The sequence below is a fragment of the Tamandua tetradactyla genome, chromosome 3, assembly GCF_023851605.1.
Source record: "Tamandua tetradactyla isolate mTamTet1 chromosome 3, mTamTet1.pri, whole genome shotgun sequence".
NCBI lineage: Eukaryota > Metazoa > Chordata > Mammalia > Pilosa > Myrmecophagidae > Tamandua > Tamandua tetradactyla.
In genome coordinates, this window is record NC_135329.1 from 210347543 (window position 1) to 210374495 (window position 26953).

The 26953-nt window shown below is 42.4% G+C and overlaps 1 long non-coding RNA gene and 1 pseudogene across 2 annotated transcripts in view; both read right to left on the reverse strand.

Annotated features, from left to right (window-relative positions):
* LOC143678263 (uncharacterized) overlaps positions 1-26953 on the reverse strand; it is a 338248-nt gene that overhangs the window by 264921 nt on the left and 46374 nt on the right. The window lies entirely within an intron of this gene.
* Positions 20218-25540, reverse strand: LOC143676874 (WW domain-containing adapter protein with coiled-coil pseudogene; annotated as a pseudogene).

The window sequence follows — 26953 nt, forward strand, 5'->3', positions numbered from 1 at the left end:
CGGTTCCACAGACTTTGTACAGTCTCGCCCAGTTTGGAAAGGTCGAAGGCAACGGGGGTTATTAAAACTGGTCCCCCTTCTAAACAATCGAAGGGTGACCGGCGTTTTCGTTGCTATCTCGTCAGTCGCCGCCGTCATCAGCAGAGTTGGAGACCGGATCTGGTGGCTCTGGTTGGAGGCTTATCAATTTTCTGGACAACAGTTCCTTGGCGTCCTCGGGCGACGTCACGGTTCTCACCAGTCTTTCCGGAACCCACACTGGTTGACGTCCTGGTTCCTAGGGAAAAACACAAACAGAGCCTCTGGCCCAGCTGAGCACTGGGTCAGGGCCTTGCCATTGTCCTGACAGGACATCCTTCCAACGGACTAGACCTCTATGTGGAGGACTCGGAGTAGTGTGCTGAAGAGCAGGTGTCATTCCTTGTGAGTTTTCATTTAGAAAATTATATGTAAATAAGGCTACAGACAGTTGAGCCTTCGGGGACAGGCCGTGGCCTATTCCCCCTTTCTGTTTTTTGAGCAAGTCTTTAAGAGACCTGTGTGCTCTTTCAATGATTCCTTGCCCTTGAGGGTTATACGGGATGCCATGCTTCAGCTGTACTTCCATATTTTCACAAAATTTTTGGAAGGTTTTGCTGGTGTAAGCAGGTCCGTTATCTGTCTTTAATATTTTTGGCTTGCCCCAAGCCGCCCAAGCGGCGAGGCAATGAGCAATAACCTGGTGGACTTTCTCTCCTGTTTCAGCAGATGCGAATATAATTTGAGAACATGTGTCTATTGACACATGTAGATATTTGGCTTTGCCATACTCTGGATGATGAGTGACATCCATCTGCCAAATGTCCCCCGGGATGAGGCCCTTGGGGTTAACTCCAACTGAAGGGATTACCCTCTGTTCTGCACAATTATTGCAGGCTCTGACTATATCTCTGGCAGCTGCACGCGGTATGTGAAACCGTCTGGCTAAGGTGCTTGCATTGACATGAAATTTAGTATGAAACTCTTGGGCCTGTTGATACGGTGTCAGCGCAGGGAAGATATGTGGCTGTCGAGTGGCCACATCCACTACGTGATTTCCCTGTGCCATGGGGCCTGGCAGGCCTGTGTGGGCTCTAATATGGGTTATGAAGAAAGGACATCGTCTGGCATATATTGTCTCTTGAAGTTTGAGAAAGAATGGTCTAACTGAGGAGGAGTGGTTTATAATTCCCACCGTTTCTAAAATTGTTACAGAGTTCACTACATAAAGGGAATCGGATACAATGTTTAGGGGGTCGGTAAGTTCTTTCAGGACTGTGATAACAACTTGCAGCTCTACCCATTGAGGTCTCTGTGGTTGGAAGAACACAGTTTTAGGAGAACCTCCTTCTATGCAATATGCTCCTGAACCGGAGCTGGAACTGTCTGTGTACACGGTGAGAGCGTTCGCTAGTGGCCTAGATGAAGTCACCTTAGGAAAGATTACTGGGTGACGGGTGACGAATTGTAAGAGGGGATCTTTTGGGTATTGGTTATCAATTTCTCCCAAAAAGGTACATCGGAGGATGGCCCATTGATCTATAGCTCCAGTAAGTATTTCAAGTTGTTGGGTGGAGTAAGGTACTCTGAGGTTTTTTGGTTGTTGGCCAAAATGCTGCACGGCTTTTTTGACGGTCTCTAATGCCAGCCCTGCAATCGCTGTAGGATAGTGCTCTAAACTCTTTTTAGGTGAAATTCCAGGGTGGATCCAGAGTAAAGGCCCCTGTTGCCATAGCACTGCCGTGGGCTGGAATTCTGTCGGCAACAAGCAGGCTTCGAAGGGCTTTTGGGGGTCTATTCTTTTTAAAGCAGCACTACTGAGTGCCTGTTCTACCTGGCTAAGCGCTTGTCTCGCCTCTAGAGTGAGGCACCGGGGCGAGGTTATGTTCGAATCTCCTTTCAGCAAGTTAAATAGGGGCGCTAGTCTGGCATTGGGCAGCTTTAGGTACGGGCGGACCCAATTGATATCTCCTAAAAGTTTTTGCAGATCGTTAAGGGTATGTATGTTATCTAGCCTGAGAGACACTTTCTGAGGGGAGAGATGAGTAGGCGTGATTTTTGCTCCTAGGAAGGTGGAAACTTCTGCCATCTGAATTTTCTCAGGGGCTACTTCTAGGTTGACTTTTCTAAGTGTGAGGACTAAATGTGATAGAGCTGTCTTGAGAATGTCAGTGTTTTTATGGGTAAGCAGAATATCATCCATATAGTGAATGATTTTTACTTGGGGGAACTGTTGTCGAGTGTTGGCCAGCTTTGCAGCAACATATAGCTGGCACATGGTGGGACTATTAGTCATGCCCTGGGGCAGGACTGTCCACTCGACGCGGTGGCATGGCTCCTCATGGTTAAGAGAGGGCACAGTAAACGCAAATTTTGGAGTGTCTTCGGGATGAAGTGGAATGGAGAAGAAACAGTCCTTAAGATCTAATATAAAAACAGGCCAGTGTTTTGGCAGGGCCGAGAGGAGTGGCAACCCCATTTGAACAGGTCCTAAGGACTCCATGCAGTTGTTGATGGCTCTTAAATCATGCAACAGTCTCCATTTACCTGATTTCTTTTTTATGACAAATACGGGAGTGTTCCAAGGTGATGTGGAAGGAATGACGTGGCCCTTTTTTAGCTGTTCTGATACTAGAGCGTGGAGTGCTGAAAGTTTTTCCTTTGGTAAGGGCCACTGAGGCACCCAAACTGGAGTATTGGTTTTCCACCTGAGTCTTATAGGCGTGGGTGGGAGTCTCCCCTCAGTGGCCCCTAGGAAAAACCCAGGCCTCGTCTATCAGAATTGGGGGCAGCCTGTATGGACGCTGTATGCCCTTGCAATGAGACTCCCAATCCTTTGCCAGGGACGTATCCCATTCCTTTTAACAGACTTTTTGAAGTTGGAGAACAGTTACTGGTCAAGGTAACGTCCATTTTTGCTAGAATATCTCTTCCCCATAGGGACACGGGCAAGGCTAGTACATAGGGTTGAAAATTACCTTGATGTCCCTCTTCATCTGCCCAATGAAGGGCAGTTGCACTCAGCATGGGTGCTGAGACATGGCCTATTCCTCTAATGGTTTCTTCCGCCTTGCACGTCGGCCAGGCAGGGGGCCATTCTTGCTGTCTTATAATCGACCGATCGGCCCCGGTATCTAGCAGGCCTAAGAAGGGTCGGCCTTGCACTTTAAGAGTCAACATGGGTCGATTCTCTAAGGACATATGAAGGCCCTCAAAAACTCCTTCAGTAAACCTAACTCCCTTATCTTTTCTCTGCTTGTTTCTGCTTGGAAGGAGTGCATGCAAGCTGGGTAGGAGTAGAAGCTGTGCTATCCTATCACCCTCTTCAATAACTAAGGTGCCTTGCTGAGATTGTATCATAATCCGGGTGTCATCTGTGGACTCTGGGTCCACAATACCTGGTATCACTGTTAGTCCCTTCAGGGCTGTAGATGCTCTCCCTAAGAGGAGCCCCACTGTACCTGGCGGTAAGGGCCCTTTAAAGGAGGTTCTCACTGATTGGACTCCCATAGATGGGGTCAGTACGAGCCTGGAGGTGGCACAGAGGTCCAGTCCTGCTGATCCATGGGAGGCGCGGAGCTGGATGGGTACTGCGTCGCCACACTGCCAGTAAGGGGGCCCACCGGAAAGGCGGACCCCCTCTGCCCGTTTTTTGGAATTTGCTCAGGACGGCCAGAAAGGCGCTTACCTTGCGCATCGAAGGCTGATCTACAGTCTTCTGCGCGATGGGGTCCCTTATGGCAACGGCCACAGAGTCTGGCTGTCGCATGAGGCTTATTAGATTGTTGGGCGGTGGTTGGTTGGTCCTTATTAAGGCAATTTCTTTTTATGTGTCCCGATCGGCCACATTGGTAGCATCCTTTAGGCTTTGCTCCTGGGTTTTCGGTTTGCACTGCATTTATTCGTAAGGAGCTGGCCAGCATGGCAGCTAGGCCTGCACTAGTTAACGGGCTGCCAGCGTCCCTGCACAGCCGAACCCAGTCCGTCAAGCTCTTTCCCTTATTTTGTACTAGAATTACTTTGCACTCTTTATTGCACTGCTCAAATATCATTTGTTTAACTACAGTCTCTGCTATTCCTGGGTCTGTGAAAATTCTCTCAGCTGCAGTTTGCATCCTGGCTACAAAGTCTACGAATGGTTCAGTGGGGCCCTGGTGTATGCTGCTAAGTGAAGCTTGAGCTTCTCCCTGACCTGCTAACTTTTTCCAGGCGCCTATGAAGCAACGAAAGATCTGTCCATAGACTTCTGTAGGGAACCCTGTTTGGTTTTGTGAGTGGGCACCTTTCCCTAGTAGCATATCTGCACTCCAACCACCGCGTCTCCCCGCCGCGTTTTTTGCGGCTTGCTCTTCAGCTAACTCCTCAAACCATGCTTTCCAATCTATATATCGGCCCGGTGGCAGACAAGCACGGGCCAGCTGGTATATATCTGCGGGAGTATGGCACAGGGCAGAAAGATTCTCAACCAAATTCAATGTGAAAGGGGCATTGGGGCCATACTGATGGACGGCTTGCCTCAACTCCTTTAATACTTTGTAATCATATGCTTCATACTGATTGTTACCCTGGGGATTAATGATAACCGGGTACATTTCTGGGGTTGGCTCTGGCTTAAGCGGTTGGTACCCACCTAGTATACCGAAAGGTCTAAAGGTTAAAGAGGGGGCCCATTTCCAGAAATGCCTCCTTCCACTTGTTGATGATATGGGGTCTTGAGGGCCTAAGTATTCAGGTGGGGGATACAGCTGTAGATGCCCCTCCCCCGGCCCGCCTACAAGGGGTTCCGGGTTCCGCAAAGGCGGACCAGCGTAATTACCAGATTCGGACACTAGGGGGAGCTCTCGGTGAGGTTTCTTGCCGGGATCACTGGGAAACTGCCGCGCCCCTACAGTGACCACTGGCGGGGCGGAGGGCTGCGTGGGCGAGACAGGGGGCCTCTCCCAGTCGATTAACGGGGGCGCATCCGCACCTTCGGTCCCATCACTATCTGACTCAGAGTCAGAGGTGTCGGGACTATTGCTGGGCTCGGTCGGCTTATGAGTTGGCGGCTCACTCTTACAGGAGCCGTCTGCTCTTAAAGGAGCTAGCAGAGGCGAACTTTCTGACTGCCCCATGATTGCAGTCGGCACTGTCTTTTAATCACTCGGGGAGCTCTCCCGAGTCACCGGGGCTACCTGAAAACCCGCGGCCCTTAACTCCCACTCAATAATAGGTACTCACCTTTCCGCGGTGATCAGGCGCAGAAAGTCCACTGCGAACTCCGGAAGTTCGGAGAGAGAGTGTCCCCGTACGGGCCACCACTTGTCCGCGACTTCTCGCTCAGCGTCAAGCCCCCGGCCGGCGGGTGAGACAATGAGGAGAGACAGAGAGACGCAGACAAATCCGCGCTGGTGAGAAACACAGATCCAAGACACGTAGCAGTTGTAAGCACAGACCTTTACTGGAGTTAAGCTTGCATTCTCTGTTACAGGTTCCGCGCGGGACAAGATACCCCGCGGGGGAACAACCTCTATGCGGCCGTCAGGTACGGCTCCCTGTGGGTCGTCTCCACCCACCCTGTCCGGGTAACCTCTTATATACTGTGCCCAAACCCAATAGGTTAGTGCCACGTATACAGAGGTGATTGGAAGATAGGGTTGGTGGGCGCGTACGTCATACGCGGAAACAGGATGCGGGCGCCATCTTGACTCACTCGATGGGCGGGGGGAACTCTAGAGCAGGCTGCAGCGCGACCACTAGGCCAGACCCGGGAGGCGGCTCTCCACACAGCTGTTTACACTTCTCTTCCCAAATGACCTTCCCTGTGCCCCTGCTCCCACATCACACAAAAGTGATTGGCTGGATTCTCTCTTACCCTCAGTTCCAAATTCCTGGGGAAAAGAATCTGATTGGCCCACCTGGATCTAGTGTTCACTCCTTAGTCAATCAGGGATGTGAAGGGAGGGATTACAGAGTCAAAAGCATGGCTACGGGGAACCCACAACTGTACTCTATGGGTCATAGGTGGAGGGAGCATTGTGAGCTGGGCAGAGACCACAAAATGTGACTACTATATACACGCTGTTCCTCAGTTGGCTCCCATATGATAGTTCCACCTTTCCCACTTTTTGCTTTGGTTTTGTTCTGCCTTAAAGTTAACAAGTTTTTATACAGTGCTGTTTAAAAAATCTATTTAGTGTTTATTTTTAGATTAGCTTCCATGGAAGTAGGGATGGGAAGCCCAGAAGAATGCATGTAAGGGTGATATTTTATGAATGGATGGCTTATGAGTCAAATATTATTGTTATAATCAGAGAAAAAAAACAAGTATTTTTATTTAAGGACATCATACAGTCCTATTCAAACCCCTCAATCTCATTGTCTTGGTGTCCTCTGTAGACAACCTGTCTCTAAGCATCTCACTTGTTATTTACATGTACACTGGGGAGTAGTCAACAAATGGTCCCTTACCCCATCCTCCTGATATCCATGTCCTTCGCAACATAATCTCGCAGCTCTTCCCATCAAGATGTGATATCTATTTCCCCACTCCTGGGGTCTAGGCTGGCCTGGTGACCTGCCTGGGCTGATGGACTATGGCAGAGGTGATTTGAACCCTGCCTAGCTGCTAGCAGAACAAGTCTGGGCTAGCCCTGCTGCATGATGAGAGGCTCATGCTCCAGTTACTTTACTTCAGCCAATAGCAAGCCAGCAGCCAAAATGAGTATGAGACCCTCCTAGGGCAGCTAGCCCTCAGGCATATCACCAGCTGACTGCAGGTGCAGGAGGGAGTCTAGTTGAGCTTAGCCAGACACAGCCCAGATCAGCAGAGCCAACCAACTGACCATGGACTCATGAACAATAACATATGGTTGCTTTAAGTCACCATAATTTGGGATGATTTGTTACACAGCAACTACTAACTGTTGCACTCACCTCTGGTTCTAAATCTAGGATCTTTCATGTGTTCCATCTGAAGACCTTCAGAGAACAAAGGTGAGTTCTACCCACCTCTGTGTCCACCACCACATGGGGTACCAAGTTTAGTTGCACACAGTAGGCATGGACTCAGGGTCTATGGGATGAAATTACAACCTAATCACTTAATTGATCTTTGAAGGAGACAAGAAGGCCATTCAAAGTGGGTAGTGGGGGAGATAAGAGAGAGGAACTGTGAAAGAACGCATGTGCCAACAGTCTTCGTGGGTTTCTTCAAGATTATCTGGTGTGGCTCCCAAGGGCATAATAAGGAGCAAGATAAGTGTTTTATGAGGAAGAAGTTTTCAGCAGTATATAAAAGAAGCTCATTTTAATTATCTGGATTCAGTGAAGTAGAAATGGGCTATTGCCAAAGATAGTGAGCTCCCTGGAATTAAACCATCTACACAAGGCTGAGGAACTCCCATCTGGCAGAGACAGGTGAATTTTGAAGCAGAGTTTTATCCAAGAAATCCTGGACCTAGATGCCCTTGGGTGTTTCTTTCTTTTTTGGCTCTGGATCTTGCTCTGTTGCCTTTCAATGGATAGAAATGTTCCCAAAGACCAATATTTCATTTTTCTAACTATTTATCTGCACAGCTATAAGTAATGTAGAAATCCTTTGGCCCTCACTTTTAGGGCAGGGAAGTAGGGTGCCTACCCTCCTACCTATCTTTGAGGTTCTTTATCTCCTAAGTATTCTGGTGGAGGAAACCCACTTCCTTGTCTTGCAAGTTATGCAGTCCTTGCGTAGAAGGAGTGCTCTCCCCAGGACCCCTCTGACATGCCTCTGCTCCTATTCAACTGCCCTGGCTAGCCCCACCCCCATCGTGGGCTCACATAACTGTAACCCAGGGGACCCCTCATGCCTACCACCCTGCTTTCCCAAACAGGCCATCATGCATTATCACACGCGTGTGGGTAATGGAAATTTAAAGGCAATGAGATATGGCATCTTCATCTTAGCTCCAACCATGCATCGAAGCTCTGGGTTGATAGAGACTCAGTGATGCAGTTGAAGCTCAGAGCTGCAAGGGTCTGGGACCTAACGGTGATGTTTCTCAAGAACCCCCTCCCCCTGTCGGGAGATCCACTCGTCATCAGGGTGATGACTGAGGAATCTATTTGACTTTTTGACAGCTGCCCCCGCCTTTGTCCACATGACCCTTGTTGTGTATTATTAGGTCAAGGACGGAGCTTTTTCCTGCAGTATTTGTGTGTGTGTGTGTTCCACCCAGAAGAGGACTTGCAGAAAAGGTCAGCATTTAGGTCCCAAAATAGTTCTTTGAAGGATTCACAGGAAAAGATGAGGACCTTGAGGATAAGGGGACTGGGACAGGGGGAGGAAGCCTTGGCTACTTTTCAGCCCCCATCTTGACCCCTATGCTGGTATCAGTCATCCCTTAGGGAGCTGCTGATGTTGAGAGGGCACCTTGAAAGGGATGGTGAGCATTGCTGAGGTGGATTTCTCATTAGTCATGAATTTTCCATTTCTAGATAGGAAGAATCAAGGGTTCTTCTTAACCAAGTGTAAAAGACCTATTGCTGTGTAACTAATTACTCCACATGTAGGGCCTTAAAACAGCAGATACTTATGGGTTGTAAATCTGGGCTTGGCTTAGCTGGGTCCTCTGCTCAGGTTCTCTCAAGTTTGTAATGAAAGTGTCGACTGAGCTGTCCAGCATAGAGGGCAGAATTCAGTTCCTTGTGGTTGTGGGACTGAGCCCTTCAGCTCCAAGACCACCCACAGTTTCCGGCCAAGAGGCCCTCTCCATGGGTAGTTTAATTAGGACTGTTGACTTCGCCAAAGTTGGTCTAAGAACCTCTCTTTGGTCTGTTAAGAGAATCTTATGTTATAACAGGATCATGTGGGGTGACATCCAGCACCTGAGCCATATTTCATGGCTTAGCAGGAAGTCACATGTTCTGCCCACACTCAAGGGAAGGGGATTATTCAAAGGAATGGATTATTGGTGGTCACCTGGGGTATGGTCACCACACCACATATTTTAATAGATCTTGTTTATCCCAAAAGGTAAATATCTCTTGCAGAAGAGATGGCAGAAGCAGCAACAGGCTCAAATGAGGATGTGTCAGGGGAAATGGAGGACCTGCAATCCCTATAACCAGATGAACGAGGTAAGGAAGACTCGCTTCCCTGCATCCCTGCCCCTGATGAACCACTTGCTCCTTAGGGGCAGGTCCCAGCCTGAGCCTCAGTTTCCCCATCTGTGCAGAGGAGGGTCCTGTGCAAGCATGAGTGTGGAAGCTTTTTTTTTAACATTCTTTTTTTTTATTAGTCTTTTCTGTTTTAAAAAACAGACAATAAAACAGTCTGCTCACTATACACAAAATCATGAACAGTTTTTCGTTAAAGTCTCCAATATTTTGCTTATTTACTGATTCTAAGAATGTAAAGAAAAAAGGTACAGCAGGCTGTGCACATTCTCTCTCTGCTCTAACAACACATTTACAGCTGTACATCCAGACCGATTGTATAACCATCTACAGATTAGACACCTAAAGTACTTCTGTAAAAGTGTAACATGAACATTCTTAACATACAAATATTTTGTATATGGTGCACAATCATTGGCTCACAAAATCATCACATAGTCGTGTATTCACCATGATCACTTTTTTTTATTAATTAACGGAAAAAAAGAAATTAACTAAACATCTAGAAATCATACCATTCTACATATGCAATCAGTAATTCTTAACATCATCACATAGATGCATGATCATCATTTCTTAGTACATTTGCATCGGTTTAGAAGAACTAGCAACACAACCGAAAAAGATATAGAATGTTAATATAGAGAAAAAAATAAAAGTAATAATAGTAAAACAAAACAAAACAAAACAAAACAAAAAACTATAGCTCGGATGCAGCTTCATTCAGTGTTTTAACATGATTACTTTACAATTAGGTATTATTGTGCTGTCGATTTTTGAGTTTTTGTATCTAGTCCTGTTGCACAGTCTGTATCCCTTCAGCTCCAATTACCCATTATCTTACCCTGTTTCTAACTTCTGCTGGACTCTGTTACCAATGAGATATTCCAAGTTTATTCTCGAATGTCGATTCACATCATTGGGACCATACAGTATTTGTCTTTTAGTTTTTGGCTAGACTCACTCAGCATAATGTTCTCTAGGTCCATCCATGTTATTACATGCTTCATAAGTTTATCCTGTCTTAAAGCTGCATAATATTCCATCATATGTGTATACCACAGTTTGTTTAGCCACTTGTCTGTTGATGGAATTTTGGCTGTTTCCATCTCTTTGCAATTGTAAATAACGCTGCTATAAACATTGGTGTGCAAATTTCCGTTTGAGTTTTTGCCCTTAATTCCTTTGAGTAGATTCCCAGCAATGGTATTGCTGGGTCGTATGACAATTCTATATTCAGCTTTTTGAGGAACTGCCAAACTGTCTTCCACAGTGGTTGCACCATTTGACATTCCCACCAACAGTGGATAAGTGTGCCTCTTTCACCGCATCCTCTCCAGCACTTGTCATTTTCTGTTTTGTTGATAATGGCCATTCTGGTGGGTGTGAGATGATATCTCATTGTGGTTTTGATTTGCATTTCTCTAATGGCCAGGGACATCAAGCATCTCTTCATGTGCCTTTTGGCCATTTGTATTTCCTCTTCTGAGAGGTGTCTGTTCAAGTCTTTTTCCCATTTTGTAATTGGGTTGACTGTCTTTTTGTTGTTGAGTTGAATAATCTCTTTATAAATTCTGGATACTAGATCTTTATCTGATATGTCATTTCCAAATATTGTCTCCCATTGTGTAGGTTGTCTTTCTACTTTCTTGATGAAGTGCTTTGATGCACAAAAGTGTTTAATTTTGAGAGGTTCCCATTTATTTATTTCCTTCTTCAGTGCTCTTGCTTTAGGTTTAAGGTCCATAAAACCGCCTCCAATTGTAAGATTCACAAGATAACCCCCTACATTTTCCTCTAACTGTTTTATGGTCTTAGACCTAATGTTTAGATATTTGATCCATTTTGAGTTAACTTTTGTATAGGGTGTGAGATATGGGTCTTCTTTCATTCTTTTGCATATGGATATCCAGTTCTCTAGGCACCATTTATTGAAGAGACTGTTCTGTCCCAGGTGAGTTGGCTTGACTGCCTTATCAAAGATCAAATGTCCATAGATAAGAGGGTCTATATCTGAGCACTCTATTCGATTCCATTGGTCGATATATCTATCTTTATGCCAATACCATGCTGTTTTGACCACTGTGGCTTCATAATATGCCTTAAAGTCAGGCAGTGCAAGACCTTCAGCTTCGTTTTTTTTCCTCAAGGTGTTTTCAGCAATTCGGGGCACCCTGCCCTTCCAGATAAATTTGCTTATTGGTTTTTCTATTTCTGAAAAATAAGTTTTTGGGATTTTGATTGGTATTGCGTTGAATCTGTAAATCAATTTAGGTAGGATTGACATCTTAACTATATTTAGTCTTTCAATCCATGAACACGGTATGCCCTTCCATCTATTTAGGTCTTCTGTGATTTCTTTTAGCAGTTTTTTGTAGTTTTCTTTGTATAGGTCTTTTGTCTCTTTAGTTAAATTTATTCCTAGGTATTTTATTCTTTTAGTTGCAATTGTAAATGGGATTCGTTTCTTGATTGTCCCCTCAGCTTGTTCATTACTAGTGTATAGAAATGCTACAGATTTTTGAATGTTGATCTTGTAACCTGCTACTTTGCTGTACTCATTTATTAGCTCTAGTAGTTTTGTTGTGGAGTTTTCTGGGTTTTCGACGTATAGTATCATATCGTCTGCAAACAGTGATAGTTTTACTTCTTCCTTTCCGATTTTGATGCCTTGTATTTCTTTTTCTTGTCTAATTGCTCTGGCTAGAACCTCCAACACAATGTTGAATAATAGTGGTGATAGTGGACATCCTTGTCTTGTTCCTGATCTTAGGGGGAAAGTTTTCAATTTTTCCCCATTGAGGATGATATTAGCTGTGGGTTTTCATATTTTCCCTCTATCATTTTAAGGAAGTTCCCTTGTATTCCTATCTTTTGAAGCATTTTCAACAGGAAAGGATGTTGAATCTTGTCAAATGCCTTCTCTGCATCAATTGAGATGATCATGTGATTTTTCTGCTTTGATTTGTTGATATGGTGTATTACATTAATTGATTTTCTTATGTTGAACCATCCTTGCATACCTGGGATGAATCCTACTTGGTCATGATGTATAATTGTTTTAATGTGTTGCTGGATTCGATTTGCTAGAATTTTGTTGAGGATTTTTGCATCTATATTCATTAGAGAGATTGGCCTGTAGTTTTCTTTTTTTGTATATCTTTGCCTGGTTTTGCTATGAGGGTGATGTTGCCTTCACAGAATGAATTAGGTAGTTTTCCCTCCACTTCGATTTTTTTGAAGAGTTTGAGGAGAGTTGGTACTAATTCTTTCTGGAATGTTTGATAGAATTCACATGTGAAGCCGTCTGGTCCTGGACTTTTCTTTTTAGGAAGCATTTGAATGACTAATTCAATTTTTTACTTGTGATTGATTTGTTGAGGTCATCTATGTCTTCTTGAGTCAAAGTTGGTTGTTCATGTCTTTCCAGGAACCCGTTCATTTCATCTAAATTGTTGTATTTATTAGCGTAAAGTAGTTCATAGTATCCTGTTATTACCTCCTTTATTTCTGTGAGGTCTGTAGTTATATCTCCTCTTCCATTTGTGATCTTATTTATTTGCATCCTCTCTCTTCTTTTTTTTTGTCAATCTTGGTAAGGGCCCATCAATCTTATTGATTTTCTCATAGAACCAACTTCTGGTCTTATTGATGTTCTCTATTGTTTTCATGTTCTCAATTTCATTTATTTCTGCTCTAATCTTTGTTATTTCTTTCTTTTTGCTTGCTTTGGGGTTAGTTTGCTGTTCTTTCTCCAGTTCTTCTAAGTGGACAGTTAATTCCTGAATTTTTGCCTTTTCTTCTTTTCTGATATAGGCATTTAGGGCAATAAATTTCCCTCTTAGCACTGCCTTTGCTGCATCCCATAAGTTTTGATATGTTGTGTTTTCATTTTCATTTGCCTCGAGGTATTTACTAATTTCTCTTGCAATTTCTTCTTTGACCCACTCGTTGTTTAAGAGTGTGTTGTTGAGCCTCCACGTATTTGTGAATTTTCTGGCATTCCGCCTATTATTGATTTCCAACTTCATTCCTTTAGGATCCGAGAAAGTGTTGTGTATGATTTCAATCTTTTTAAATTTGTTAAGACTTGCTTTGTGACCCAGCATATGGTCTATCTTTGAGAATGATCCATGAGCACTTGAGAAAAAGGTGTATCCTGCTGTTGTGGGATGTAATGTCCTATAGATGTCTGTTAAGTCTAGCTCCTTTATAGTAATATTCAGATTCTCTATTTCTTTATTGATCCTCTGTCTAGATGTTCTGTCCATTGATGAGAGTGGGGAATTGAAGTCTCCAACTATTATGGTATTTGTGTCTATTTCCTTTTTCAGTGTTTGCAGTGTATTCCTCACGTATTTTGGGGCATTCTGGTTCGGTGCGTAAATATTTATGATTGTTATGTCTTCTTGTTTAATTGTTCCTTTTATTAGTATATAGTGTCCTTCTTTGTCTCTTTTAACTGTTTTATATTTGAAGTCTAACTTGTTGGATATTAGTATAGCCACTCCTGCTCTTTTCTGGTTGTTATTTGCATGAAATATCTTTTCCCAACCTTTCACTTTCAACCTATGTTTATCTTTGGGTCTAAGATGTGTTTCCTGTAGACAGCATATAGAAGGATCCTGTTTTTTAATCCATTCTGCCATTCTATGTCTTTTGATTGGGGAATTCAGTCCATTAACATTTAGAGTTATTACTGTTTGGATAATATTTTCCTCTACCATTTTGCCTTTTGTATTATATATATCATATCTGACTTTCCTTCTTTCTACACTCTTTCCATACCTCTCTCTTCTGTCTTTTTGTATCTGACTCTAGTGCTCCCTTTAGTATTTCTTGCAGAGCTGGTCTCTTGGTCACAAATTCTCTCAGTGACTTTTTGTCTGAGAATGTTTTAATTTCTCCCTCATTTTTGAAGGACAATTTTGCTGGATATAGGAGTCTTGGTTGGCAGTTTTTCTCTTTTAGTAATTTAAATATATCATCCCACTGTCTTCTAGCTTCCATGGTTTCTGCTGAGAAATCTACACATAGTCTTATTGGGTTTCCCTTGTATGTGATGGATTGTTTTTCTCTTGCTACTTTCAAGATCCTCTCTTTCTCTTTGACCTCTGACATTCTAACTAGTAAGTGTCTTGGAGAATGCCTGTTTGGGTCTAATCTCTTTGGGGTGCGCTGCACTTCTTTGATCTGTAATTTTAGGTCTTTCATAAGAGTTGGGAAATTTTCAGTGAAAATTTCTTCCATTAGTTTTTCTCCTCCTTTTCCCTTCTCTTCTCCTTCTGGGACACCCACAGCACGTATATGTGTGCAGTTCATATTGTCCTTGAGTTCCCTGATACCCTGTTCAAATTTTTCCATTCTTTTCCCGAAAGTTTCTGTTTCTTTTCGGAATTCAGATGTTCCAACCTCCAAATCACTAATTCTATCTTCTGTCTCTTTAAATCTGTCATTGTAGGTAGCCATTGTTTTTTCCATCTTTTCTACTTTATCCTTCACTTCCATAAGTTCTGTGGTTTGTTTTTTCAGTTTTTCTATTTCTTATTTTTGTTCAGCCCATGTCTTCTTCATGTCCTCCCTCAATTTATCGATTTCATTTTTGAAGAGGTTTTCTATTTCTGTTCGTATATTCAGCATTAGTTGTCTCAGCTCCTGTATCTCATTTGAACTATTGGTTTGTTCCTTTGACTGGGCCATATTCTCAATCTTCTGAGCGTGGACCATTATCTTCTGCTGGTGTCTGGGCATTTAGTCAGATTTCCTTGGGTGTCGGACCCAACAAGGTTGTAAGATTTTTCTGTGAAATCTCTGGGTTGTTTTTCTTATCCTGCCCAGTAGGTGGTGCTCATGGCACACGTTTGTCTCACGTGTTGGGAAGGGATCCCCCCCGGTCAGCATTCTCCGCGGCTTGGTGATTTCCGATCCAATTCTCTCAGTTGGTCCGGGGGGCCGCGCGTGGTGGGGGCGTCAGCCGACGCGGCTTGAGGGGACCTTGTGACTCCTTTATTAATTCCCCTATTGGTGTTTAGTTGGACCCAGTCCCTGCCACTGTTGGAAATTCCCTCCTCTCCCTGGAGGGGTGTCAGTCGCCGGCCGCAGCAGCCTGGGGAATTCGCCACTGGAACAGGAAGCCGCTCGCGGCGAGGGGTGTCGGTTTCCGGCCGCCGCAGCCTGGGGAATTCGCCACCAGACCAGGAAGCTGCCCGCGGGGGAGAGGCACCGGTCGCTGGCCACCGCGGCTTGGGTAGCCCTCTGATCCGAGACTCGTAACCGGTCCAGGAAGCTGCCTGCAAAAGAGGGGCGTCGGTCTCCGCAGCTTGGGAAACTTGCCTCTCCGAGACTCTCAGCCGGCCCGGGAAGGAGGGAGAGAGGTGCTCCGGCCGCCAGCTGCTGCTGCTCGTGGAGTTGCGCACCGCTCGGAGATCTCACCACAGCAGAGTCTCGCAGTCAGTCTAGCCAGTCCAGAATGGGGTACGCTGTGTGTCCATTCCCTGCTGTGTCCCCGGGAGCTGTTCTGCACTGTTTCTGTTCACCTAGTAGTTGCTCTGGAGGAGGAACTAAGACGCACGTACCTTACTAAGCCGCCATCTTGGCCCCCGAGTGTGGAAGCTTTTAGCTGCAGGTGTAATAGAGCTGTGCAGAAGTAGGGCAGGCCAGGGGTATAAGGTAATCTCAGCACCACACCTGGTGGCATCTTGGTTTCAGGTACTTTCCAACAAGTAATGAACCTCCTAGACAGCATAGACAGTGAGTTAAGAAAGATGGATGTTATCAGGGTGGGCCTTGACATGTACAAAACCCTGGCCTCAATGATAATCACAGAGAAGGGAATCACCGAGCCCTCCGTGGTGATGAACACTCTGATCTGCTGCTTGCAGGTGCCAAAGGTACGTCCACCATACCACGGACACCCTCCTCTGAGTCCAGTTACCTTCAGCGGTCAGTTTGTCTGTCCACTGCTGTGATACCAAGATGGACAAGACTGTGAAGCTCCCACTTCTTGAGGACCAATTATATCAAATCTTTGGTTGGGGTGGAGTCTGGGCCTTCCCGAATGTCCAGAAGAACCCCTGTCTTCTGACACAGTGGGTTGAGAGCCATTGTTCAAGGGCCCATGGGCTGAGTTTACAAAGATGTTGAGCAAAAGCTAAGCAGGGGACCTGCTGGGGCAAAGACACACCAGACAGAGGGCCCAGCATGTATCCAGGCAGGATGCTGGGCCGGAGGAGACTGGTCAGTTGTATGGAGGAGCCGGGGTAGAGGATGATGAAAAATGATATCGAGATAGGGTAGGCCTGGGGTGAGAGGTGGTGTCTGCACCAGTGATACTGAATCACCCTGGTGGGTTTATTAAAACACTTTTCTGGGCCCCATTCTAATAATTTCTGATTCAGTAGGTGTGGGGCAGGGGCTGAGGACCAGCATCTCTCACAGGTTCCCAGGTGAGGCTGCTAGGGCTTGTTTTGTCTGGTGTAGGTGTGGCTGGTTCACACTTTGAGGACCGCTGGGTTTTTCACTAGTTTTAGCCTTTAGGGGGTAGTAAAGGAGTTCCGTCAGTGGGGGAACTTATTTATGGAAAGATTTATTTTTATTTATTTATTTTTTTAACATTTTCTTGTTTTATTGTATTTTGTTTTTTTTTTTTTTTTTTTGTTACATGGGCTGGGGCCGGGAATCGAACTGAGGTCCTCCGGCATAGTAGGCAAGCACTTTGCCCGCTGAGCCACCGTGGCCCGCCCGGAAAGATTTATTTTAAAAAATGATGCATGGCAGCCATGGGGAATGTGGGCTGCAGTTGGGGAGCATATGCAAGAAGTTTGTGTAACATGCCTTAATTGCTGATCAGTGGCAACAAATGGACAATAGACAAGTAGATAAATTTTTAAATCAACATGTTGAATATTTTATTTAGCTCATTAGTGCATGAGGGAACCAGGAAGGTGTTAAAATCAGTTCAAATGACAATTTCACTTATGGAGATTAATTTCCTCTACCAGGCAAAACTCATTTACATCGCTGGCACAGGAATGATTTTCATTGTTATGAACTGGAAACATCTGCATCATTATCCATATTCTACAGCTTAACTCTGTCTCTGCAGAGCTGGAAGACTGCCTGTCAGTCAAAGGCCCTCAAAGACACCCACCCTTATGAGGTCAGATACTCCCCAGAGAGTCTGCTACACACCAAGCTCTCCCCTGGCAGGTCAGACACCAAGAATTACTGCAGCCAGTTTTCAAGTCTTTGACAATTCTTCTCTTGTAACCATAAATATTCTCCAAAGATAAATCTTGATAACAAAAAAAGGCTGGTTTTATAGTGACCTGGCTTTCTACAGCTAGTTAATTGAGCATATAGACCTCCTTGAGTTTGCTCTGAAGATCTACACCATACATCATGAACAAGGCCGTTGTTGCCCCCAACGGGGTTAAAACTGGTTCTTGGGGTAAAAAAAAAATCCTGCTTTTTAATGTATAATGCATATATCTATACATGTGTACACATGTGTGCATGTACATCTTAAGAAAACAAATATATAGTATATCTGTGATATTAAAATTTCACAGGCAGAGTGAAAAAAAAGTCTGAAATAATGTAAAAAACGTTGAGAAACACCAACCTGGAGCCTGCAGTATTCAAAGGTTATGAAGGCCACATAATTAACTCGTGTCCAGGAATCTCTGATTGGATTTTTAGACATTTTTTAACGTGAAATATATATAAAAAGCAATAATTTCGAAGTACATTTTAAGAGTGAGTCATAGAACAGATTTCAAAGTTTGATATGGGTTACATTTCCACAATTTCTCATTTTTCCTCCTAGCTGCTCCAAGACAGTGTAGACTAGAAATATCAATATAATGATTCAGTTGTCATACTCATTAGTGAACTCCTAACTTCTCCGTTATACTACTTCTTCTCCTTTGATCTTTCTCCCAATCTTTGGGGATATTTGGGTTATCACCACTCCAACTTTTCTTCATGTTGAAAAGGGGTGTCAATAATATAGGATAGGAGGATGGAACTAGTGGATGCCCTTGAAGAGAATGGCGCCTCTGGGTTTCAGGAATTATCTGGTCTAGGAACCATCTGAAGCTTTTGGGTTTCTGAAAAGTAAACATAGTGCATGCAACTTTTGTGGGATCTCAAATAGAGCCTTGGGTGTTCTTTAGGGTTAACAGCAATGATGTTGGTTGAGGTTTGGCAAACCTTGGCAATTAGCAATATCTAGCTGAAGCTTGCACAAGAGCAGTCTCCAGAATAGCCTCTTGACTCCTTTTGAACATTCTTAGCCAGTGATATCTTATTTTGTTATATATTTTTTTCCTCCCTTTGGTTAGGAAGGTATTGCCAATCCCACGTTGACAGGGCCAAGGTCATCCCCAAGTGTCATGTTCCATGTTGCCAGGGAGATTCACACCTCTGGATGTCATGTTCCAAGTAGCGGGGAGGGTAATGATTTTACTTGCAGAGGTGGGCATAGCAAGAGAGAGGCCACATCTGAGCAACAAAAGAGGTTCTCTGCAGGTAACTCAGACATAATTATATGTAGGTTTAGCTTCTCTGCTACAGAAATAAGTTTCATAAGAGCAAGCCTCAGGATCAAGTGTGTGGCTTACTGACTTTGAAATTCCTAGTGTTTGAGAAAGTATCCAGAGTTTCCCAGGTGGAAAAGTTTAGCAGTTTTATATTTTTTCTAAAGTCCCTCAAGGGGCTTCTGCCTATACTTTTTAATTATCTGCCTAACATATTCTGGAATGTATCTGGGTATTACATTAAGCTATACAGATTTACAAGCCCTTGTTCCCATTCTGGGCTCCACGTATTTGGGTTGTACAAATGAAGTATCCAGACAGGTTGAGTTAGATTGTGTGCTACAGAAACTTTAGGTTTTGGACAAAATAAACCTCTCTTCCTTTGGTCTCATACAGTAGGTGAAGTTCTAAAATACAGACACTGCCATTCTTTTTTTTTTTTTTTTTATTAATTAAAAAAAGAATTAACAAAACAATTAGAAATCATTCCAATCTACATGTACAATCAGTAATTCTTAATAACATCACATAGTTGCATATTCATCATTTCTTAGTACATTTGCATCGATTTAGAAAAAGAAATAAAAAGACAACAGAATAAGAATTAAAACAATAATAGAAAGAAAAAAAACAAAAAAAACAAAAACAAAAAACCTATACCTCACATGCAGCTTCATTCAGTGTTTTAACATAATTGCATTACAATTGGGTAGTATTGTGCTGTCCATTTCTGAGTTTTTATATCCAGTCCCGTTGTACAGTCTGTATCCCTTCATCTCCAATTATCCCTTCTCTCTTTTTTTTTTTTTTTAATTAACGGAAAAAAAGAAATTAACCCAACATTTAGAGATCATACCATTCTACACATGCAATCATTAATTCTTAACATCATCACATAGATGCATGATCATCCTTTCTTAGTACATTTGCATTGGTTTAGAAGAACTAGCAACATAACCGAAAAAGATATAGAATGTTAATATAGAGAAAAAAAATAAAAGTAATAATAGTAAAATCAAAACAAAACAACACAAAACAAAACAAAAACCTATAGCTCAGATGCAGCTTCATTCAGTGTTTTAACATGATTACTTTACAATTAGGTATTATTGTGCTGTCCATTTTTGAGTTTTTGTATCTAGTCCTGTTGCACAGTCTGTATCCCTTCAGCTTCAATTACCCATTGTCTTACCCTGTTTCTAACTCCTGCTGAACTCTGTTACCAATGACATATTTCAAGTTTATTCTCGAATGTCCGTTCACATCAGTGGGACCATACAGTATTTGTCCTTTAGTTTTTGGCTGGATTCACTCAGCATAATATTCTCTAGGTCCATCCATGTTATTACATGGTTCATAAGTTTATCTTGTCTTAAAGCTGCATAATATTCCATCGTATGTATATACCACAGTTTGTTTAGCCACTCTTCTGTTGATGGAGATTTTGGCTGTTTCCATCTCTTTGCAACTGTAAATAACGCTGCTATAAACATTGGTGTGCAAATGTCCGTTTGACACTGCCATTCTTTACCTTCTATTCTGATTTACCTTAGTCCCAACTAGATCAGTTTCATTCTTATATCTAATTGCAGCCTGATCTCTTTTTCAATTTCTTTAACAGTTGTTTTATGTAGCAATGCTAACTTTCAGAGGTGCTGAAATCCAACTCCGAGTCCTAGGCATCACACAGATACCCAAACTTTCAGGGAAATACCACGTTATACATATATAGCATGGCACATCAGTATCTGGAAATAACACTTAAAGCTCAGGAGTAAGTGTGACTGCTATAAGAGTTTACAATCAAGGTTCAAATTTTTTTATAAGTACTTTTATAAGAGAGGCCATACAATATTTGTCATTTTGTTTCTGGCTTATTTTGCACAACATAATGTTCTCAAAGTTCATTCACCTTGTTGCATGTCTCACAGCTTCATTCCTTTCTGAAGCCACACAATATTTCATCATATGTACCAAAGTTCATCTTTCTGCTTCTCAGTCTTTGTACCCTTCAGCCACCTCCATGGGCATCATGGATAATGTCCAAAATAAACAATCCATATTTCACAGTATCCTCACTTAGTTGTACAATCATCAGTCTCAATTTTAGACAATTTCCATTGCTCCAAAGAGAAAAATAACAGATAAATACACCCTCACCAATGAGGAAATCCAAATCTCCACTTAACTGTTGTCCCCTCCCCCAATTATTAACCCCTAGTATTGGGTTTATTTCTGGTGAAATAACCAGAAATATTATGTTCTAGTTTGCTAGCTGATAGAATGCAACACACCAGAGACTGATTGGCTTTTAACAAAAGGGGATTTATTTTGTTGGTTCTTCAGAGAAAAGGCAGCTAACTTTCCACTGAGGTTCTTTCTTACGTGGAAGGCACAAGATGGTCTCTGCTGGTCTTCTCTCCAGGCCCCTGGATTCCAACAACTTTCCCTGGGGTGACTTCTTTCTGCATCTCCAAAGGCCTGGGCTTAGCTGCTAGTGCTGAGATGAGGAATGCTGAGCTGCTTAGGCTGTGCTACTTGGCGCTCTCTCATTTAAGCACCAGCCAATTAAGTCAAATGTCACTCATTGCAGCAGAAATGCCTTCTAACTGACTGAAGATGTAATTAGCAACAGATGAGGTTCACATACCATTGGCTTATGTCTGCAGCAACAAAACTAGGTATACTCACCTGGCCAAGTTGACAACTGAATCTAACTAACACATATTATTTCTGGTGATATCTTCCTGTTAAATATAGGCCATAGCATGCAATAGTAGCTTTTTCCCTCTACCCCTCTATTATTGACTCTTTGTACAAGATTTACACCTTTGAAGCATTGTCATGTAGAACTTATTATTTGTAGTGTCAAGTGGTTCATACAAAAACATACTTATATTTGTAGTGTTAATCAGAGGAATACATCGCTCTATATAATCCTTTCAATCATATTCACCTTCAATATGGCAGTATTCCTTGTAAATCCACTAATGAACTATCATCACTTCTGTCCATTCCCATATATTTAAGTTTAACTTCATTAGGTAAGCATTTACATATCTCTAGCTTCTGTGTATCTCTAGGTCTCCTGTATTCTACATTATAAACTCTGAATTTACCTTTATCAGGGTTATATTAACAAAATCATACCGTGTTTATCTTTTTGTGTCTGGCTTATTTCACCCAGAATTATGTTCTGAAGTTTTATCCATGTTGCAATATGCTTTAGGACTTCATTTTGTCTTACTGCTCCATAATATTCTATCATATGTCTATACCACATATTTTTTATCCACATGTCTGTTGGTAGGCATATGGTGGTTTCCATCTTTTGGCACTTGAAAATAATGCTGCTATGAACATCGGTTTGCAAATGTCTGTTCATGTCACTGCTTTCACTTTTCTGGGTACATACTGAGGAGTGGTATTGCCAGGTTATATGGCAAACACAATATTCAGTTTTTCTGAGGAACTTTTAATCTGTCTTCCACAGTGGCTGTACCATTATACATTCCCACCAGTAGTGATTAAATGTTCCAACAATAATTTATATAAACCAGTGGGTTATGCTCAATCACTGCCATTTTAAGATACCGTACAGAGGAATAAAACGTTTCCAAGTGCCACAACAACAGTGTTTTAGGAAAGGAGAAAAACAAGAGCCTCAAAAAATGGATAAAGTCAGATTGAGGATTTCAGAGGGAAATGGAACACAAAGGAAATGAAAAACATTTCTCTGCAAAATAAATGGAGAAGAACTGCTCTTGATCAGGTGCAAGTGTGGAAACAGTTGCTTCAAGATATTTTGTACACTGCCTACACGGATCAAATTATATCCTTAAGACACAGACTGCCTGGTGCTTGCACTGAATTTTTGAAAATGCAAGATTTCCAATTGACAAATTAATGCCTCCCCTCTATATTTCTTTGTAAAAATCTAATTTTGCAGACAGGTTTTACATTAAAGGCTAGGTGTTTAGCCATCTCAGCATCAATTAGTTTTGGATGTCTAAGGTCTGTCGCTCGTGGCTTACCAAGGGTTCACTCTACAAGACATATTTACAATGTGAAGAACACATCTACAAGAAATCTACACTTTAAGGGTTTTACAAATCAATCTTGGAGATTGGCCCTGAACTGACTCTTATAGACCCCATCCCCTTGTCATTTCCTTTGCCCAGTTTAACAGTCTAAAGTCTACTTAAATGGAGCTCAAAAATGTTAAGATTGGGCAATAGATTTATAGTTCCTGTACTCAAAATCATGTTCAATTATTCACATCTTCACAGAATGAGGAATTCTGATTCTTTAGTTTTTCAAGTTCCTTAACCTACTGTCTCAAAAATAGCATCCTCTGCTCTTGCAAAGTTGCTTGAATTTCACATACCCAAATTAATGATCTTAATTTTTTAAATTCAGTACGAATTTCTGACATGTAAACGCTTCCCATGTGTATTAGTTAGGGTTCTCTAGAGCAACATAATCAACAGGAAATATTCTTAAATATAAAATTTATAAAAGTGTCTCATGTAACTGTGGGAGCCTAGAGTTCAAAATCTGCAGGGCAGGCTGTGAAGCTGATGATTCCAATGGAGGGTCTGGATGAACTCCACAGGAAATGCTCACTGGCTGAAGCAGGAAGAGAACCTGTCTCTTCTGAATCCTCCTTAAAAGGCTTCCAGTGATTAGATTAATTATCACTCATTAAAGAAGACACTCCCCTTGGCTGATTACAAATGGAATCAGCTGTGGATGTAGCCAATGTCATCGTGATTTAATTCTATGAAATGTCATCATAACAAAAGACAGACCAACACTTGCCCAACCAGAAAAACAGGTACCACCACCTGGCCAAGCTGACACATGAACCTGACCATGACACCCTGGTATGAGCTGCTTCCTTCATGTAATCGTAATGCCTGCTTCTCTGCATGATCTGTGAGCCATCCGTGAATGTGTTCTATGAGATTGTCACTAAAGTGTGCTGTTAGCATAGGTGTTAATGAACATGTAGGTCAGGCAGATAACTATGTGGCATAGCTGTTGCATTTCATGATTTGGACCTGGTGATGAACTTCTCTGGATACTTGAGTGCTGAAGACTTTGAGGAGATACAGGTTCATGACCTTGCTGCTTGTTAGCAGTTACAGGCTGCTGAGAAGCCAACTATGAAACTGGTCCTTATTTAACTACTGGCATACTAACCTACAGCTGTGGCAAAATGGGAGGAGTACTAATCAAAGGTCTGATAGGGACTGTACTGGTTTGAAGTGTACTTATTCTTGGAGACACATAAGATGTTGGAGATGATGCATCAGATATTACAAACACTGGAGACTGGTTAGGTGGCTGGGCTTGTGTAGAAAGTTGGGCAACTTGCAAAATCAGAGAAGTTATGTTGAAAGCAGAGGGTCCAGCATTCAGAAACTTATGAATTAGAGACTGCAGCGAGGCTTATGTCCCAGCTGCTATAAGAAATTCCTTTAATTTGGATACATCCACTTTAGAATTATTACCCTGCAGTGCGGCTTGGAAAGCAGTGGGCAACCGTCTAAGAGGATTTGGGTCCTGAAGTAAGTGAAGTATTGGGGACTGTGGGACAGGCAAAACAGGGATTGCAGGAGCAGATTTAGAGGTGCAGATGTGGGATTTAGTCTAGACACAGAAGATGTGGATGGAGTTGTGCAAGATTGTGATACCACTTTGTCTCCTGGTGTAGATTTTTCTTTTGTTTTCTGTGCAGGGACAGAAAGTGAGTAGTAGGCAGTTTTGATAAAGGAGATGCTCAATCAGCATCAAATGACTTCTTTGGCTTGTGACCAGACTGTAGCATAATGGACTGGAAGGAACAGTGCTTGGGGTAACATTTAGATGAACCACTGGTTTGATGGGGTGCTGAATCAGTCTAGAACTACTCTGAGTTTCTGCTCTTGGCAGTCTTTAGTCTCTGTCATTGTGTCTTGTTAGAGACAAAATACTCTTTGGGAGCAAACTACTGGCATCATTAGAATGCTTTCCCCTGTTCCACCAGCAAACCCACTGGTGGCTGTTGCTGGCATCACCTCTCTTTGGTAATCCTCTTCTTCTTCTCTGCCTCCCCACTCCTGCCATGTCATGACCCTCTGTTCCACCTCCTCCCTCCTTTCCTTCTGCTGCTGCTGTACCACCAACTACATCTGCGATATAATCTTTTAAATATAAACACAGATAACTATATGGATACATTCCCAAAATAAAACATCATTTAAGGAAAAAACTTTTAGAGAAAAGCAATATTACTATAGCAGTTAAGTATTAATTGTGGAATTAAGGGAGTGTTCTAGTTTGCTAGCTGCCAGAAGGCAATTTACCAGAAAAAATATATTCTGGATGCCAGCTATACTGGTTTGAAAGGATGTATGTCCCCTAGAAAAGCCATGTTTTAATCTAAATCCCATATCACAAAGGTGGAATAATCCCTATTCAATACTGTATGTTTGAAACTGGAGTAATACTGTATGTTTGAATATTGTAATGTCATCTCCCTGAAGATGTGATTTAATCAAGAGTGGCTGTTAAACTGGATTAGGTGCTGAGATGTCTCCACCCATTTGGGTGGTCTTGATAAGTTTCTGGAGTTCTATAAAAGAGGAAACATTTTGGAGAATGAACGATTTAGAGACAGCAGAGCAGAATGACACAGCCATGAGAAGCAGAGTCCACCAGCCAGCGACCTTTGGAGATGAAGAAGGAAAATGCCTCCCGGGGAGCTTCATGAAACAGGAAGCCAGGAGAAGAAGCTAGCAGATGATGCCATGTTTGCCGTGTGCCCTTCCAGATGAGAGAGGAACCCTCACGATGTTCACCATGCGCTTTACCAGATGAGAGAGAAACTCTGACTGTGTTCGCCATGTGCCTTCTCAGTTGAGAAAGAAACCCTGAACTTCATTGGTTTTCTTGAACTAAGGAATCTTTCCCTGGATGCCTTAGATTGGACATTACTATAGATTTGTTTTAATTGGGACATTTTCTCAGTCTTAGAACTGTAAACTAACAACTTATTAAATTTCCCTTTTTAAAAGCCATTCTGTTTCTGGTATATTGCATTCCAGCAGCTAGTAAACTAGAACACCAGCCCATGGTCAAATTTGTGTTTTATAAATATTTTCTCCTAGTCTGTGGGCTTGCCTTTTCAAATGCCTTTCAAAGGGCAGAAGTTTCACATTTTAACGTGGTCCAATTCATTAATTTTTTCTTTCGAGATCTGTTCTGTTGTGTTCCATCAAAAAATCTCTGTTTGTGATGAATGAACAAAGATTTTCTCCTTCATCTTCTTCAGAAATTTTACAGTTCTAGGCTGTAACATTTAGGTCTAAGATGTGAGGTAAAGCTTGAGGTTCATTTTTGTGCATGTGGATATCCAGTTGCACCAGCACTATCTGTTGAAAATGTACAAACTCTCCCCTCTGGTCCCTTTGTTGAAAGTCAATCAGTTATATATGTGTACCTATTTCTGGATTCTCTTAGTTCCACCATAAAAATTTTATACTTCAAGAGCCATCAACTGTCTCTGTTGCATTCTTTTTAAAATAGTACTTTAGAAATTTAAAAATATTCTTAGCTCACGGCTGTACAAGAACAGGGTGTGTGTTGTGATCTGCCAGACTCTGCTCTTAAGTCTTCTCCTATGGCAATACTTGTGGTCTTGATCACTACAGTTTTTTTTTTTTTTTTTTTTTTTTTTTTTTTTTTTTTTTAAAGAGAGAGGGAGGAAGGGAAGGAAAGACAGAGAGAAGGAAGGAAGGGAGGAAGAAAGGGAAACATCTTTAAACATTTTCTTGTTTTATTGTATTTTGTTTGTTTGTTAGTTTTTTACATGGGCTGGGGCCGGGAATCGAACCGAGGTCCTCCGGCATGGCAGGCAAGCACTTTGCCCGCTGAGCCACCGCGGCCCGCCCATCACTACAGTTTTTGAGTTAAATCAAGAAATCAGATAAAAGTCTCCCAACTTTGTTCCTTTTTTTAATTCCAACATTGTTATGGCTATTCTACATTCCTTGCATTCCCACATAAATTTTAGAATCAGCTTGTCAATTTCTATTAAAAAATATTAGGATCTTGAATGAGACTGCACTGAATCTACAGAAAAATTGAGGGAGAATTATCTTCTTAACAATACTGTTAAAAATAACACCACATAGAATGATTAAAATTTAGAATAATTACAATCACACTTGGTTTGTTAAAATTTTAGAGTAACCACAAACCAAGTGTGAGGGAAG